This window comes from Rhinopithecus bieti, unplaced genomic scaffold, assembly GCF_001698545.2.
Source record: "Rhinopithecus bieti isolate Rb0 unplaced genomic scaffold, ASM169854v2 scaffold_83527, whole genome shotgun sequence".
Lineage (NCBI taxonomy): Eukaryota > Metazoa > Chordata > Mammalia > Primates > Cercopithecidae > Rhinopithecus > Rhinopithecus bieti.
The window spans coordinates 1,474,872-1,486,668 of NW_016837625.1; the positions used below are offsets into that span (position 1 = coordinate 1,474,872).

At 38.5% G+C, this 11,797-nt stretch overlaps 1 long non-coding RNA gene across 1 annotated transcript in view; it reads right to left on the bottom strand.

The window, feature by feature from the left end:
* The window catches only part of LOC108524787 (uncharacterized), a 29,273-nt gene extending 18,781 nt beyond the window's left edge, over positions 1–10,492 (bottom strand). Inside the window, exon 1 of the long non-coding RNA XR_001884127.1 lies at positions 10,196–10,492. This is a non-coding gene — a long non-coding RNA (uncharacterized LOC108524787). The remainder of the gene's footprint in view (positions 1–10,195) is intronic.
* Positions 10,493–11,797: the final 1,305 nt, after the last annotated feature.

The following is an 11,797-nucleotide window of genomic DNA, read 5'->3' on the forward strand; positions in this document are numbered from 1 at the left end:
TACAAATGAAACAAACCAGCCCTTTGTGCCCATGTACCCAAAAACTTAAAAGTATAATAACAAAAAAAAAAATTATTTAGAGCTTGGCATGCATTTCTCTATTCTTTCTCTATTTCACATATTGAAGACAGCTTTTTTTTTTCCATAACCTCTGGCATCATTCCCTTTACATTTAAATCATCACCATTCATTCATTAAATAGGTAATTATTGCTATATATAAAATATATACATATCTAAACATATATACACATATAAAAGTATACATATATGTACATATACCTGCACATACATATAATAGGAATTAAATTACTCCCCTCATTTATAGTAGACTTGTGAGAACAGTGAAGATACTGATTTTCAAAAAGGCAAATTCCAGAACATGGTATCTCTCATGCCCTAGAAAGTCTTTAATATGTTGTTAAACAGTGGTTTGGGAGCATTTAGAAAAGATGTATGGCCGGGCATGGGGTGGCTGAAGCCTGTAATACCAGCACTTTGGGAGGCCAAGGCGGGTGGATCACGAGGTCAGGAGATCAAGTCCATCCTGGCTAAAATGGTGAAATCCCGTCTCTTCTAAAAATACAAAAAATTAGCCAGACGTGGTGGACAACGCCTGTAGTCCCAGCTACTCAGGAGGCTGAGGCAAGAAAATGGCGTGAACCTGGGAGGTGGAGCTCACAGTGAGCCGAGATCCTGCCACTGCACTCCAGCCTGGGCAAAGAGGGAGACTCCATCTCAAAAGAAAGAAAAAGAAAAGATGTATAATCCTCAGGAGTCAGCAACATGGTTTCCTGATGGCTTCTAGAAGGACAAATCCAGATAGAATTGGTATTCACCTAATATAAGAGCCTTGGAACCTTCTCTTGTCCACATCCCACAGGCTCCAACTGGCATAGGACTGTGTTTCAGAGAGTGCCTATTAACATGTGAATGACTCGAGAAGAAACAATGTTCTTGCCGAGATTACATATGTATGGCTTAAAATATAATTACAGGGCTGGGCGCGGTGGCTCAAGCCTGTAGTCCCAGCACTTTGGGAGGCCAAGACGGGCGGATCACGAGGTCAGGAGGTCCAGACCATCCTGGCTAACACGGTGAAACCCCATCTCTACTAAAAAAATACAAAAAAAAAAAAAAAAAAAAAAAAAACTAGCCAGGCGAGGTGGCGGGCGCCTGTAGTCCCAGCTACTTGGGAGGCTGAGGCAGGAGAATGGCGTGAACCCGGGAGGCGGAGCTTGCAGTGAGCTGAGATCCGGCCACTGCACTCCAGCCTGGGCGACAGAGGGAGACTCCGTCTCAAATAAATAAATAAATAAATAAAATAATTACAATATGCTTTTAAAATGTGCCACACATGTTTACAAACCACAGAACATCAGAGTATCTCTCTGAGGTCATCTAACTCAGCCCTACAGAATCCTTCTATAGTATCTACTTGAATATCCCTAGGGAATGGGAACCTACACCCTCCCTGTTCAACCTATTCATTAGACAGTTAATTTATATAGAATAAAACTCTGTCTCTCTCTGACATCAACTCATCATTTATCTATAAAAAAAAAAAAAAAAAAAAAAACCTGTCTTTTTTTCTTTTTTAAGATGGAGTTTCGCTCTTGTTCCCCCAGCCTGGAGTGAGTGCAATGGCCCCATCACCACTCACTGAAACCTCTGCCTCCCAGGTTCAAGCGACTCTCCTGCCTCAGTCACCCGAGTAGCTGGGATTACAGGCATACACCACCATGTCTGGCTAATTTTGTATTTTTTAGTAGAGACGGGGTTTCACCATGTTGGTCAGGCTGGTGGCAAACTCCCAACCTCAGGTGATCCACCCACCTCGGCCTCCCAAAGTGTTGGGATTATGGGCGTGAACTACCACGCCTGGCCCAATCCTGTCCTCTTTTAAGGACTTGTAGATAGTATCAGGTTATATCAGACCATTCTTGCATTGCTGTAAAGAAATACCCGAGACTCGGTAATTTATAAGAAATGAGATTTATTGGCTCACGGCTTTGCAAGCTGTCAACTGGAAGCATAGCGGCATCTGCTTCTGAGGAAACCTCAGGAAGTTTCCAATCACGATGGAAGGCAAAGCAGGAGCAGGCACATCACGTGGAGAGAACAGGAGCAAGGGTTGGGGGAGGTGCCACACACTTTTAAATCATCAGATCTCACTCACGATGGTGAAGACAGCACCAAGTCATGAGGAATCTGCCCCCATGATCCGAACACCTCCCACCAGGCCCGCTTCCAGCATTGGGGATTACAATTCAACCTGAGATTTGGACAGAGACAAATATCCAAACTATATCACAGGCCCTGCTTCCAAAAATTTTTTTTCCCCAAGTTAAACATACATTTTTTTCTTAACTTTCCTTCATAGGTCATTTTCCAGGCAGATCTAGCCATACTAATCTCCTCTGCTGCAAATTTTTCTAAACGAGTTTTTTAATATATTGTTCAGACCAGGACAAATACTCCAGACGTCATCTGCCACAACAGGTTATAACAGTTATGAAGGTAATGCTCTGTATTCATCTGTGTGGCATGAGATCTCATTAGCTTCATTGAAATAATTGCACCAAACTATGTTCTTTTGTATCTTTTTCCAAGTAATCATAAAAAAAGTTTCATAGAAAAAAATGTAAGGATTAAACGCTGTGATACTCTAAAAGAGATATCCTGCTACATAGATATTTAGGGTATTGTGTTGGTTCAGCCAGCTGTGACTCCACCTCACAATTCAATAAAAAGCCAGCATTTCTTCATCCTCTTCAGAAGGCTGTGCTGGAAGACTTCCAACCAAGCTAGTCATGGTACATTATAGGTATGGCAGTCCCCAGATGTAACAAATCAATAATGAGGATAATTTGGCCTGTCTTAGAACTACTGAACTACTTTTTTGACTCCTAGCGATAACTTATTTTCTAATGTTCCTCCACCATCTGTTTAAAATGAGCTCTTGAATTTTTCTAGCACATGATATCATCTTATAGGATTTGACCTTTTGAAAATCTGGATGAGTAGGTGTCTCCATTTTCCTAACATCAACTACCCCCAACAGTTTTGAAGATTATATATAGCAGTTCCAAAAGCATCTCCATATTTGTTCATCACCCTGGGATAAAATTCATCTGTACTTAGGAATTTGCACTAAACTAAAAACAACCAGAATCCAAAAGGACTCCCCTGCCTGCCAATGACTTAGCTGTCACATGGTAACTGTGGCAGAAAGGGATCTACTGTCACTAGATTCTGTAAAGATACAACAGAGGCAGCGTTGGTGGTACAAAGGGTTTCACACCAAATTGTCAGGCCTCTGAGCCCAAGCTAAGCCGTCATATTCTCAGTGACCTGCACATATACATCCACATGGCCTGAAGCAACTGAAGATCCACAGAAGTGAAAATAGCCTTAAGTGATGACATTCCACCATTGTGATTTGTTTCTGCCCCACCCTAACTGATCAATGTACTTTGTAATCTCCCCACCCTTAAGAAGGTTCCTTATAATTCTCCCCACCCTTGAGAATGTACTTTGTGAGATCCACTCCCTGCCCCAAAACATTGCTCTTAACTCCAGTGCCTATCCCAAAACCTATAAGAACTAATGATAATCCACCACCCTTTGCTGACTCTGTTTTCGGACTCAGCCCGCCCGCACGCAGGTGAAATAAACAGCCATGTTGCTCACACAAAGCCTGTTTGGTGGTCTCTTCACACAGACATGTGAAACACAAATGGCAGTAGATAAATCTGCTATTCTATCTTCTGATTATTAAGATAATTAAGATAATTAACTTCATTGGGGTTACTACACTAGGAATTATCCTATTTCTTCATAACATGAGTTGTTTACTTTCTTATTACCATTGAAATAGAATGCCACTAAGGCAGCTACCAGCATTTGTCACAAACATGAAACTAGCTCCTAAAATTTTAGGCCTTATATATGCAGATAAATGTAGAAGACATTGTAGTATCTCCCCAACATCAGTTTCAATCTCTCCTTTTATATAGGTTGCATTGGGTGGGGTTGACTTCACTCCCAACTCCAGGGGTGCCCCCGGGTTGCTTTGAACTCAATTTGCCACAAAGATTGATTAGGGATGGACATATGACTTAATGCTGACCATCAGAGCAGGGCATTTTTTTCCATGGCTTTGAGGGGAAAAGCTATCTCCTTCCCCTGGCTGCTATTGCAACCACCTATTAATCCAGAGGAAAACCAGTTTGAAGTTAAACTCTACACATGAGAGAGACCAGAATTTAAACAAAACATAACTAAACAAAAACACCACACTCACATTGAAACAGGGTTCTTGATCAAAATAAATCTGAAGCTTGCGCTACTATGGGACCAGCCTTTCTCAATCAAAGTTCAATAGAAGAAAGACAGAAGAATTAAGCCCTAAGATATACATTGCATGCAATAAAGTAGTTTCTGTCCTGTGCAACTGGAATGGTACTAAGTATGTCCTATCTTTGGGAGAACTGAGAAAACAGTCACTCAAATTACTTTTATGTTCTGTGGTTCAAATGAGGAACTCTGGTTGCAAAAGCAATTTGACTCTGCAGTTGGGTGTACCGATAAGTCATCTTTATTGTTTAAGCTAGTTTGAGTTGGGGTTTCCATTTCTTACAGCTGAAAGCTTCCTAACTAGTATAATGATCAATCTCCTTTTGGAGACATGCTTCTTTCTTGCACTCCCATCTGTTGCTCCGAATGCAATTTCAACAAAATTACCAGAAAATTTGGCTCAGCAGATGCAGAATTCTGTAGGTTATCTGCTGTATTATCACTTGATTCATTTCTCAGACATTCAAAAATGCTGAACAATGATAAAAGGCTCAATCCAAAGGAAGATGTAACAATTATAAACAAATATGGAACTAACAGAAACTGAAAATGCATAAAGGAGAAACTGACAGAATGGAAGGGAGAAATAGACAATTCAACCATAATGGATTATATACCATTATCACCATTATATACCAGTTATCCTAGGAATGCAAGGTTGGATTAACATCCAAAAATCAATCAACTGTATTATAAGACTCCAGGGCAAAAACCACATGACCACCTCAGCAGATGCATAAAAGCATTTGACAACATCCAAAGCCTTCTCATGACAAAATCATTCAGCAAACTATTAACAGGAATAGAAGAGAACTTCCACAATCAGATGAAAGGCATGTACTAAAACCCAGAGCTAATATTTACCTGGGAAAGGCAATACTTTCCCCTAAGAACAGGAAAAGACAAGATGTCTGCTCTCACCACTTGTATTCAACCTGAAGGTTAAAAGCCAGGGAACTTACATAAGAAAAATGAAGTATTAGGCTGGTGCAAAAGTAATTGTGGTTTTCGCCATTACTTTTATTGGCAAAACCACAATTATAGCCAAATAAAAGGCATCTAGTTCAGAAAGAAAAAAAGTAAAACTATTTTTATTTGCAGATGACATGATATTGCATTTGAATAAGAAATCTGCTACCAAAACTAATTAACAAGTTCAGCAAGTTTGCAGGCTAAAACTAATATTAAAACAGTTGTATTTCTATACATTAATGATGAAAATCCAAAATGAAATTAAGAAAAGAATTCCATTTATGATAGCAGCACAATGAATAAAACACTTAGGAACAAATTTAACAAAAAAAAGTGCAAGACTTGTACTCTGAAAACTACAAAGAAAATGTTGAATGCCATGAATGAACAACTAAACAAATGGAAAGACAGCTGTGTTCACTGACTGGAAGATTTAACATCATTAAGATGGCAATATTCTATAAATTAAACTACAGATTTAATGAAATTCCTATCAAATTCCAAACTGGCTTTCTTGCAAAAATTGACAAGCTGATTCTAAAATCCACATGGAAATGTAAGAGGCCCAGAGACAATCTTGAAAAAGAATAACAAAACTGGAAGGCTCACACTTCACAATTTCAAAGCTTACTATTACAATGCAATTGTAAGCAAGACAGTGTGAAACTGACAGAAGGATAAACCCATATCCTGGAATGGAATTGAGAATCCAGAAATAAACCCTTATATTTATAATCAATTGATTTTCAGTAAGTGTCCCCAGATAATTCAATGGGGGAAAGAATAATCTTTTCAATAAATGGTACGGTGACAATTAGATATCTACGTGCAAAAGAATAAAATTAGACTCCTACCTCACACTGTCTATAAAAATCAACTCAAAATAGACCTAAATAAAAGAGCCAAAAAAAAAAAAAACAAACTCTTACAAGAAAACACAGATGTGAATCTTTGAGAACTTAGGATAAGCCTATTTTGGCATGCCAATAAAAGCACAAGCAATAAAACAAACAGAAAAGATAAATTGGACTTCATAGAAATAAAAAACTTGGGGACATCAAAGATTTTATCAAGAAAGTGAGAAGACAACCCACAATATGGGGGAAAATATTTGCAATCTTGATATATGACAGGAGCTGGTATCCAGAGTATATAAAGAACACCTACAAGTCAACAATAAAATGACAAATAACCCAATTTAGAAATGGGGAAAATGCTTATATAGACATTTCTCCAAAGAAGACATATTAAATAGAAATGGCTAACAAGCACATAAAAAGATGTTCAACATCATTATTATTAGGGAAATGCTAGTCAAAACCATACAATAAGATATCACTTCATGCCCATCAGGGTGACTAATACTAAAAACAAAACAAAGCAATAGCCATAAGAAGTATTGGCAAGGGTGTGAAGAAGCTGGAATCCTTATACATTGCATGTGGAAATGTAAAATGGTGCAGCCGCCTTGGAAAATGATTTGGCAGTTCCTCAGAATGGTCAACAGAGTGATACCATATGACCCAGCAATTTCAATCCTAGGTATATACTCAGAAGAAATGAAAACAAATGTCCACACAAAACTCATACACAATGTTCATAGCAGCACTGTTCACAATACGTAAAAAGTGGACATGACTCAAATGTCCATTACCTAATGAATGAGTAAACAAAATGTGTTTTTATCTGAAAAACAGAATATTATTCAGGAATAAAAGGAAAGAAATACTGATATGAGCCACAACATGAATGGACCTCAAAAACATCATGCTAAGAGAACGAAGTCAGATGCCAAAGACCACATACTTTATGCTTAATTTATATCAAATATCCGGAATATACCAATCTATAGAGATAGAGAGTAGTGTTTGCCAGAGACCGGAAGGAGAGGGAAATGCAGAGGAATAACTAGTGGGTATGGGATTTCTTTTTAGATTAGGAAGTTAGATAGTGGTGAGAGTTGCACAAGTCTGTGAATATACTAAAAACCACTGAATTGTATACTTTAAAGGATAAATTGTATGGTTTGTGAATAATACTCTCTGAGTTGTTATAAAAAACAAACATGCTTGAGCAGCTTCTACAGTTTTGCTTTATCACTTACTATCTCTCAGGCCTCGTCAGCATCAATATAGTTGTGAAATGAACTTTTAAAGACATTTAATGTAGAACCTCCCATTTAGAGAAATAAAATTTCAACAAAATAATGTTTAATGAATTCTGAACTTGTCATATTAGACAAAGTAAGTCGAACTACTGAAAGCATGAGGTAGAAAATCAATAAACCTTAAGTGTAAAAGCATGTTTCATGACTTACAAAGCTTAGTTCAAAATGTTTCATAAATTAAAACATGGAAAAGTGAAAGCTCATCAACACTTTTACTTATTTTATTAACCTCAAATGTTATGAAAAGAACTAAAGCAGTTTATTTGATTTGGCTGAACACATACGAATTACTTAAAAATGAAGCATAGCCATCCAAATAGCATGCTTTAAATGCCTGTCCAGTGATTTACAGCTGATTGCCAAATATTCTTCTGTTGCTAAATCTTTACATTTGCTTTACTGAGGTTTGCTAAATTAGTTAAAATAAACTCAAGCATAGCATATTTCTAGCATATTTTTGATAAAATATGTCACAAACATACATTTCCTACATATTTTAAAAATACTTAATATGATACTCTCTTATGTTGTGTTTCCCAGGAAAAAGATAGAGAAACAGATTTGTGTATGGGAAGTTTATTGTGCGATGTTCTCAAGATAAAAATTGTGAGACATAAAGGAACAAGGATTGAGCAAAAAGAGAGTCGAATTGTGACGTAATTGCAAAAAAACATCTCAGCTAATCCCACAGGAGCTTGGAAGCTACGCTGGCCTTTCAGGGTTGTTCCAAATTAAGGCAAGGGGGCCTGATATGTATAGCTCCACAGTGACCAGTCGTTGGATGTGGGCTGCACCAGGGGAGTGGGCATAATGTTGGGCGAAGAAATTCCTTTCACTTGTGGGCAATTCTTGGGGAGGGATTTGCTCTGAGCCATCAACAGGTAATAATTCCGACAGCTGGGGAAATGAATGCCTTGGTCCCGAAGCAGGTATCTGAGCAAGACACCACATTATCCATTCAGTCCATCCTTTGAACTGCTCAGACCCATTTGCTTTCTATAAAACATTCACACCACCTGGGAATAGCTTCCTTTCGGTTGGTCTCTTTTCAAGTGAAATTGACAAAAGGGAAGTTGGTGGGATGAAGTATAATCCCCACTGCTGCACCTGATTGCAGAGTTGCAACTAATATTCAACATCTTTCTTCTCTACTACCCATTTTGAATTCTCATTACTTTTCGATGGCACCTCCATTAGTCTGGGTGACTTGCCTATGGGGTGACCCAGACCCTCATTACTGTGCCATCGAAGCCCTGCTCACTATGCCCTCCTTAAGGGCCAATGTGCTGCACTGTTCCTTCACTGTCAACTTTAGACAGGAGAACACTAAGAGATGCCCCAGTATATCACATGGAGCAAACCTATTCTCTCCTTCCCCATTGTAGAACAGCAGTCCTGCCTCCTCCCCCAGAACCTGTGGTTGTTTGAAATGCAGTCCTAAAGTATACCTAGGTTCTCACATCTGTGGAAGCCAGCACTTAACAGTCCACGTTTCAACCTCTTGCTCTGTGTCTCACAGCATGACTATTGATGTTTCAATGTGTACTAAATAAACTGACATTTCTTTCAAACTGTATCCTCTACATCTTTTCCACATCATGTCAATAACCAGAATACCAACACAATATTTTAGAAAGGTTGAGAAGTTCTCCAAAGCAGAGAATATGTTCAGGAAGAATGTCCTGTCCCCTTTTTCCATGTCAGCTATACTATTTGAGGACAAAATTAGTGAAAGGAATAGCTTAATTTTTAACAGATCAGGAGGGGAACTTCATTCCATGCTAATGACACACCACTTTCCCCATAATTAGGGAGTATGTGTATTCAGCCGGATGCTGAAAAATACATTTTAAGATATAGAAGCAGCATCTGTGTTCATACCATATTGGTTGTTAAATATTTTGACTATTATACCTGCAGTTTGATAAATTGAAGGTATGTTGTAAGTATATAAAGTTGATTAACCTTTTCAGCACCAAAGGTAAAAAAAAAAAAATCTGGAAACTATTTAAAAATTATTTGACAGCATTGACCTCAAGTTCACCTCTGTTATGGACTTAAGCACTTTGATACACAAGAGTATTTTATTTGTTTTAGAAGAGGCTGTCAGGTTATCCATCTCATGTTAAATCCAATATTCTTTGTGTAATTCCTGATTATTTTTGTTTGCATTTATCCCAATTATTGACTTAGAATAAAATCCACTCTTGACTCTGACTCTTTTCCACTACCTATTTTTCAGGAAAATTTTGCAAATAGGCCGATTGACTATATGGAAATGAACAAACATCTTATCAGCTCTTTAAAAAATGTGTAGACACGCAGTAATACAAAAACATTGCTCCAATTAAGAAAGCAAAAGTACAAATATACTTACATTGAAAAACATTTTTTGAGACAATGGTATATTTTGATAGTCTAGAGTGGCTCATTTATATTTACTTGGGTTTATGAGTAGAATAATGAGAGGCATTGTTATGGAGCATGAGACGAATAATGTAAAAATAAAGTGAACTAAGAGTGTATTTGCAACCTAATTTACTGTATTTTACAAATTTTGTGACTCGCCCAGTCTATGTGCTGCATAAGACAACTACCTGTTTCACCACTTTCTGCTGGGATCTGAGAGCCTGACACATAATAGATGTTCAGTAACTGTGTGTCAAACGAATAAATGCACAAAGTGTTCATTGCTCACCTGATACACCATAACTGCAGACAACTCTCTCCTTCTTCCTTTCTTTTGTAAATTTTCTTTAGCTTCTTCACTCCCTCCTTAGCCCCTTCTTCTTCCTTCCCTCTTCTTATCTCTCTTTAGTCTCCTCTCTGTTCTTCCCCCCTTCTCTTCTCCTTTCAAAGTAGGTCACAGAAAGATGTTTAGGAGACATTCATTAGAGAATGTTCAGTAGCAAAAAAAGAGCAGAAAATGTATACAGTATCACATTTTCCATCCTTTCTTTTCTCTTTTTTTTTTAACCAAATCTTGAAATTCTGAAGTTACGTGACTTTGTATGTTTTAAAGGGCTGTTGTCGTTTTATATGGGTGTCTTGTGTAATTAAGACAAACTCTCCACCCTGCCCTTGTCTTATTGTGCAGTTTCTTTCTTTCTTTTCATTTATATTTTATTTATTTACTTATTTTTTTGAGGCAGGATCTCACTCTATCACCCAGGCTGGAGTGCAGTGGTATGATCTTGGCTCACTGCAGTGTCAACCTCCCTGGGCTCAAGCAATCCTCCCATCTCCACCTCCTCAGTAGCTGGGACTACAGGCATGCACCACCATGCCCAACTAATTTTTTTTTTTTTTTTGTATTTTGTAGAGATGGCGTTTCACCACGTTGCCCAGGCTGGTCTGGAACTCCTGGGTCCAAGCCATCTGCTCACCTTGGCCTCCCGAAGTGCTGGGATTATGAGCATGTACCACCACACCCACCCCACAGTTTCTAAGAGAATCTTACCTTTTTCGGTTTCCAGAGACAGTCTTTGTGATGAATGATCTATCTGTATTAGTCTAAGACTTCAAGACCAGCCTCCCATTTCCAAAGACAGAACTGGGAGAAACTCCCCTTTCCTCTAAAGAGGTGGGTCTGTATGTAAGCTAAGAGTAATCAAAGTGAGTTTTAATGCAATCTCCTTTTATCCTTGTGAGAAGGATAGGAGAGGCTCCCCAGATATGAAGGTAAATAAGAGGTTGCAGATTTTCACCACCGTCGACAGGGTAGGTGGTGTCCTGGCAGAGGGGAAACAGTAGAGTTATTCAGGCTGACTGGACATCACTAAGAGAACCAGGTTCTTTCAGGTGCACAGGGGAAATCAGCAAGTTCCAGTGAATTCGGGACAGCTTGCCTCAGGCTGCTATGAAAGATCGCCACAAGGTCTACTCTATTAGTGAGGCTAGCTAGGTGCAATCCTGATCTTTATTAAGAGTAAATAGACATTCAGGAGCTGGTTGCCTAAGCGCCCAGTAATCAGTTAAAAAGATGTCACAGAAAGGCAATTTCACTCTTATGTTTCAAATATAATATTGATGCTTAAGATTTAAACTGACTAGAAAAATAGAGATTCATCCAGCTGCAGAGGTCCTGATAAGGATAAAGGAGGCACGCTAAGGGATATAAATTACTACTTTTGTGAACTCCCAGATAAGATTCTACCCTTGTTTGATTTCATCCTGCCTCCTCCACACTCTGAGATCCCCAAACCTCCACCCTTGTCTGCCTCTCTTCCCATCCATCCCTGCTGTGGGTTCTAATCCCAGTCCTATTGTTGTTTAGCTGGCTATATGATCTTGAACAAGT